The sequence below is a fragment of the Daphnia pulicaria genome, chromosome 4, assembly GCF_021234035.1.
Source record: "Daphnia pulicaria isolate SC F1-1A chromosome 4, SC_F0-13Bv2, whole genome shotgun sequence".
Lineage (NCBI taxonomy): Eukaryota > Metazoa > Arthropoda > Branchiopoda > Diplostraca > Daphniidae > Daphnia > Daphnia pulicaria.
In genome coordinates, this window is record NC_060916.1 from 17,038,247 (window position 1) to 17,044,599 (window position 6,353).

The window sequence follows — 6,353 nt, forward strand, 5'->3', positions numbered from 1 at the left end:
AATAAAAAAGCCCCCGAACCGCGTCGAGTGGGCTAAGGCGTCGATCAGAAAAAAATTAATTTTCCAATGCAAGTTGGCTCTCGGTTCGAATCTCGAGCTGGGTGATAATAAGAGAGCCCCCGAACCGCGTCGAGTGGGCTAAGGCGTCGATCAGAAAAACAAATTATTTTTCCAATGCACGATTCGAATCTCGAGCTGGGTGATAATAAGAGAGCCCCCGAACCGCGTCGAGTGGGCTAAGGCGTCGATCAGAAAAAAATTCATTTTCTAATGCAAGTTGGCTCTCGGTTCGAATCTCGAGCTCGGTGATAATAAGTGAGCCCCCGAACCGCGTCGAGTGGGCAAAGGCGTCGATCAAAAAAAAAAATTTCAAATTCAAGTCGGGTCGGGTCGGGTTTCGAATCTCGAGCTGGTTGATAATAAGAGAGCCCCGAACAGTCGAGTGGGCAAAGGCGTCGATCGAAAAAAAAATTTCAAATTCAAGTCGGGTCGGGTCGGGTCGGGTCGGGTTTCGAATCTCGAGCTGGTTGATGATAAGAGTGCCCCGAACAGTCGAGTGGGCAAAGGCGTCGATCGAAAACAAAATTTTCAAATTCAAGTCGGGTCGGGTCGGGTCGGGTCGGGTGAGGTTTCGAATATCGAGCTGGTTGATAATCAGAGAGCCCCGAACAGTCGAGTGGGCAAAGGCGTCGATCGAAAAAAAAATATTTTAAATTCAAGTCGGGTCGGGTCGGGTTTCGAATCTCGATCTGGTTGATAATAAGAGAGCCCCGAACAGTCGAGTGGGCTAAGGCGTCGATCGAAAAAAAAATTTTCAAATTCAAGTCGGGTCGGGTCGGGTTTCGAATCTCGAGCTGGTTGATAATAAGAGAGCCCCGAACAGTCGAGTGGGCAAAGGCGTCGATCGAAAACAAAATTTTCAAATTCAAGTTGCTGGGTGATAATAAGAGAGCCCCAGAAACGCGTCGGGTGGGCTAAGGCGTCGATCAGAAAAAAATTCATTTTCTAATGCAAGTTGGCTCTCGGTTCGAATCTCGAGCTCGGTGATAATAAGAGAGCCCCCGAACCGCGTCGAGTCGGCTAAGGCGTCGATCAGAAAAAAATTCATTTTCCAATGCAAGTTGGCTCTCGGTTCGAATCTCGAGCTGGGTGATTATAAGAGAACCCCCGAACCGCGTCGAGTGGGCTAAGGCGTCGATCAGAAAAACAAATTATTTTTCCAATGCACGGTTCGAATCTCGAGCTGGGTGATGATAAGACCCCGAACCGCGTCGAGTGGGCTAAGGCATCGATCAGAAAAAAAAAATTTTGCAATGCAAGTTGACTCTCAGTTCAAATCTCGAGCTGGATGATAATAAGAGAGCCCCCGAACCGCGTCGAGTGGGCTAAGGCGTCGATCAGAAAAACAAATTATTTTTCCAATGCACGGTTCGAATCTCGAGCTGGGTGATAATAACAAAGCCCCCGAATCGCGTCGAGTGGGCTAAGGCGTCGATCAGAAAAAAAAATTATTTTTCCAATGCACGGTTCGAATCTCGAGCTGGGTGATAATAAGAGAGCCCCCGAACCGCGTCGAGTGGGCTAAGGCGTCGATCAGAAAAACAAATTATTTTTCAAATGCACGGTTCGAATCTCGAGCTGGGTGATAATAAGAGAGCCCCCGAACCGCGTCGAGTGGGCTAAGGCGTCGATCAGAAAAAAATTCATTTTCTAATGCAAGTTGGCTCTCGGTTCGAATCTCGAGCTCGGTGATAATAAGAGAGCCCCCGAACCGCGTCGAGTGGGCTAAGGCGTCGATCGGAAAAAAATTAATTTTCCAATCCAAGTTGGCTCTTGCTTCGAATCTCGAGCTGGGTGATAATAAGAGAGCACCCGAACCGCGTCGAGTGGGCTAAGGCGTCGATCAGAAAAAGAAATTATTTTTCCAATGCACGGTTCGAATCTCGAGCTGGGTGATAATAAGAGAGCCCCCGAACCGCGTCGAGAAGGCTAAGGCGTCGATAGAAAAAAAAAATTTCAAATTCAAGTCGGGTCAGGTTTCGAATCTTGAGCTGGTTGATAACAAGAGAGCCCCCGAACCGCGTCGAGTGGGCTAAGGCGTCGAGATCAGAAAAAAAAATTATTTTTCCAATGCAAGTTGGCTCTCGGTTCGAATCTCGAGCTGGGTGATAATAAGAGAGCCCCCGAACCGCGTCGAGAGGGCAAAGGCGTCGATCAGAAAAACAAATTATTTTTCCAATGCACGATTCGAATCTCGAGCTAAGTGATAATAAGAGAGCCCCCGAACCGCGTCGAGTGGGCTAAGGCGTCGATCAGAAAAAAATTCATTTTCTAATGCAAGTTGGCTCTCGGTTCGAATCTCGAGCTCGGTGATAATAAGTGAGCCCCCGAACCGCGTCGAGTGGGCTAAGGCGTCGATCGGAAAAAAATTAATTTTCCAATGCAAGTTGGAACTCGGTTCGAATCTCGAGCTGGTTGATAATAAGAGAGTCCCGAACAGTCGAGTGGGCAAAGGCGTCGATGAAAAAAAAAATTTTTCAAATTCAAGTCGGGTCGGGTCGGGTTTCGAATCTCGAGCTGGTTGATAATAAGAGAGCCCCGAACAGTCGAGTGGGCAAAGGCGTCGATCGAAAAAAAAATTTCAAATTCAAGTCGGGTCGGGTCGGGTCGGGTCGGGTTTCGAATCTCGAGCTGGTTGATGATAAGAGTGCCCCGAACAGTCGAGTGGGCAAAGGCGTCGATCGAAAACAAAATTTTCAAATTCAAGTCGGGTCGGGTCGGGTCGGGTCGGGTGAGGTTTCGAATATCGAGCTGGTTGATAATCAGAGAGCCCCGAACAGTCGAGTGGGCAAAGGCGTCGATCGAAAAAAAAAATTTTAAATTCAAGTCGGGTCGGGTCGGGTTTCGAATCTCGAGCTGGTTGATAATAAGAGAGCCCCGAACAGTCGAGTGGGCTAAGGCGTCGATCGAAAAAAAAATTTTCAAATTCAAGTCGGGTCGGGTCGGGTTTCGAATCTCGAGCTGGTTGATAATAAGAGAGCCCCGAACAGTCGAGTGGGCAAAGGCGTCGATCGAAAAAAAAATTTCGAATTCAAGTCGGGTCGGGTCGGGTCGGGTCGGGTCGGGTCGGATTGGGTTTCGAATCTCGAGCTGGGTGATAATAAGAGAGCCCCGAACAGTCGAGTGGGCAAAGGCGTCGATTGAAAAAAAAATTTCAAATTCAAGTCGGGTCATGTCGAGTCGGGTCGGTTTTCGAATCTCGAGCTGGTTGATAATCAGAGATCCCCGAACAGTCGAATGGGCAAAGGCGTCGATCAAAAAAATAAATTTCAAATTCAAGTCGGGTCGGGTTGGGTTGGGTCGGGTCGGATCGGGTTTCGAATCTCGAGCTGGTTGCTAATAAGAGAACCCCCGAACCGCGTCGAGTGGGCTAAGGCGTCGATCAGAAAAACATTCATTTTCCAATGCAAGTTGGCTCTCGGTTCGAATCTCGATCTGGGTGATAATAAGAGAGCCCCCGAACCACGTCGAGTGGGCTAAGGCTTCGATCAGAAAAAAAAATTATTTTTCCAAAGCAAGTTGACTCTCGGTTCAAATCTCGAGCTGGATGATAATAAGAGAGCCCCCGAACCACGTAAAGTGGGCTAAGGCGTCGATCAGAAAAAAATTCATTTTCCATTGCAAGTTGGCTCTCGGTTCGAATTTCGAGCTGGATGATAATAAGAGAGCCCCTGAACCGCGTCGAGTGGGCTAAGGCGTCGATCAGAAAAAAATTCATTTTCCAATGCAAGTTGGCTCTCGGTTCGAATCTCGAGCTGGGTGATAATAAGAGAGCCCCGAACAGTCGAGTGGGCAAAGGCGTCGATGAAAAAAAAATTTCGAATTCAAGTCGGGTCGAATCGGGTCGGGTCGGGTGGGGTCGGGTCGGATCGGGTTTCGAATCTCGAGCTGGTTGATAATAAGAGAGCCCCCGAACCGCGTCGAGTGGGCTAAGGCGTCGATTAAAAAAAAAATTAATTTTCCAATGCATGTTGGCTCTTGGTTCGAATTTCGAGCTGGGTGATAATAAGAGAGCCCCCGAACCGCGTCGAGTGGGCTAAGGCGTCGATCAGAAAAAAAAATTATTTTTCCAATGCAAGTTGACTCTCGGTTCGAATCTCGAGCTGGATGATAATAAGAGAGCCCCCGAACCACGTAAAGTGGGCTAAGGCGTCGATCAGAAAAAAATTCATTTTCCAATGCAAGTTGGCTCTCGGTTCGAATCTCGAGCTGGTTGATAATAAGAGAGCCCCGAACAGTCGAGTGGGCAAAGGCGTCGATCGAAAAAAAAAATTTCAAATTCAAGTCGGGTCGGGTCGGGTCGGGTCGGGTCGGGTTTCGAATCTCGAGCTGGTTGATAATAAGAGAGCCCCGAACAGTCGAGTGGGCAAAGGCGTCGATCGAAAACAAAATTTTCAAATTCAAGTCGGGTCGGGTCGGGTCGGGTCGGGTCGGGTCGGGTCGGGTCGGGTCGGGTCGGGTCGGGTCGGGTCGGGTCGGGTCTGGTTTTGAATCTCGAGCTGGTTGATAATAAGAGAGCCCCGAACAGTCGAGTGGGCAAAGGCGTCGATCAGAAAAAAAATTCATTTTCCAATGCAAGTTGGCTCTCGGTTCGAATCTCGAGCTTGGTGATAATAAGAGAGCCCCCGATCCGCGTCGAGTGGGCTAAGGCGTCGATCAGAAAAAAATTCATTTTCCAATGCAAGTTGGCTCTCGGTTCGAATTCTCGAGCTGGGTGATAATAAGAGAGAGCCCCCGAACCGCGTCGAGAAGGCTAAGGCGTCGATAGAAAAAAAAAATTTCAAATTCAAGTCGGGTCGGGTTTCGAATCTTGAGCTGGTTGATAACAAGAGAGCCCCCGAACCGCGTCGAGTGGGCTAAGGCGTCGATCAGAAAAAAAAATTATTTTTCCAATGCAAGTTGGCTCTCGGTTCGAATCTCGAGCTGGGTGATAATAAGAGAGCCCCGAACAGTCGAGTGGGCAAAGCCGTCGATCGAAAAAAAAATTTCGAATTCAATTCGGGTCGGGTCGGGTCGGATCGGATCGGGTTTCGAATCTAGAGCTGGGTGATAATAAGAGAGCCCCCGAACCGCGTCGAGTGGGCTAAGGCGTCGATCAGAAAAAAATTAATTTTCCAATGCAAGTTGGCTCTCGGTTCGAATCTCGAGCTGGGTGATAATAAGAGAGCCCCCGAACCGCGTCGAGTGGGCTAAGGCGTCGATCAGAAAAACAAATTATTTTTCCAATGCACGATTCGAATCTCGAGCTGGGTGATTATAAGAGAGCCCCCGAACCGCGTCGAGTGGGCTAAGGCGTCGATCAGAAAAAAATTCATTTTCTAATGCAAGTTGGCTCTCGGTTCGAATCTCGAGCTCGGTGATAATAAGTGAGCCCCCGAACCGCGTCGAGTGGGCAAAGGCGTCGATCAAAAAAACAATTTTTCAAATTCAAGTCGGGTCGGGTCGGGTTTCGAATCTCGAGCTGGTTGATAATAAGAGAGCCCCGAACAGTCGAGTGGGCAAAGGCGTCGATCGAAAAAAAAATTTCAAATTCAAGTCGGGTCGGGTCGGGTCGGGTTTCGAATCTCGAGCTGGTTGATGATAAGAGTGCCCCGAACAGTCGAGTGGGCAAAGGCGTCGATCGAAAACAAAATTTTCAAATTCAAGTCGGGTCGGGTCGGGTCGGGTGAGGTTTCGAATATCGAGCTGGTTGATAATCAGAGAGCCCCGAACAGTCGAGTGGGCAAAGGCGTCGATCGAAAAAAAATATTTTAAATTCAAGTTGGGTCGGGTCGGGTTTCGAATCTCGAGCTGGTTGATAATAAGAGAGCCCCGAACAGTCGGGTGGGCTAAGGCGTCGATCGAAAAAAAAAATTTCTAATTCAAGTCGGGTCGGGTCGGGTTTCGAATCTCGAGCTGGTTGATAATAAGAGAGCCCCGAACAGTCGAGTGGGCAAAGGCGTCGATCGAAAACAAAATTTTCAAATTCAAGTTGCTGGGTGATAATAAGAGAGCCCCAGAACCGCGTCGGGTGGGCTAAGGCGTCGATCAGAAAAAAATTCATTTTCTAATGCAAGTTGGCTTTCGGTTCGAATCTCGAGCTCGGTGATAATAAGAGAGCCCCCGAACCGCGTCGAGTCGGCTAAGGCGTCGATCAGAAAAAAATTCATTTTCCAATGCAAGTTGGCTCTCGGTTCGAATCTCGAGCTGGGTGATTATAAGAGAACCCCCGAACCGCGTCGAGTGGGCTAAGGCGTCGATCAGAAAAACAAATTATTTTTCCAATGCACGGTTCGAATCTCGAGCTGGGTGAT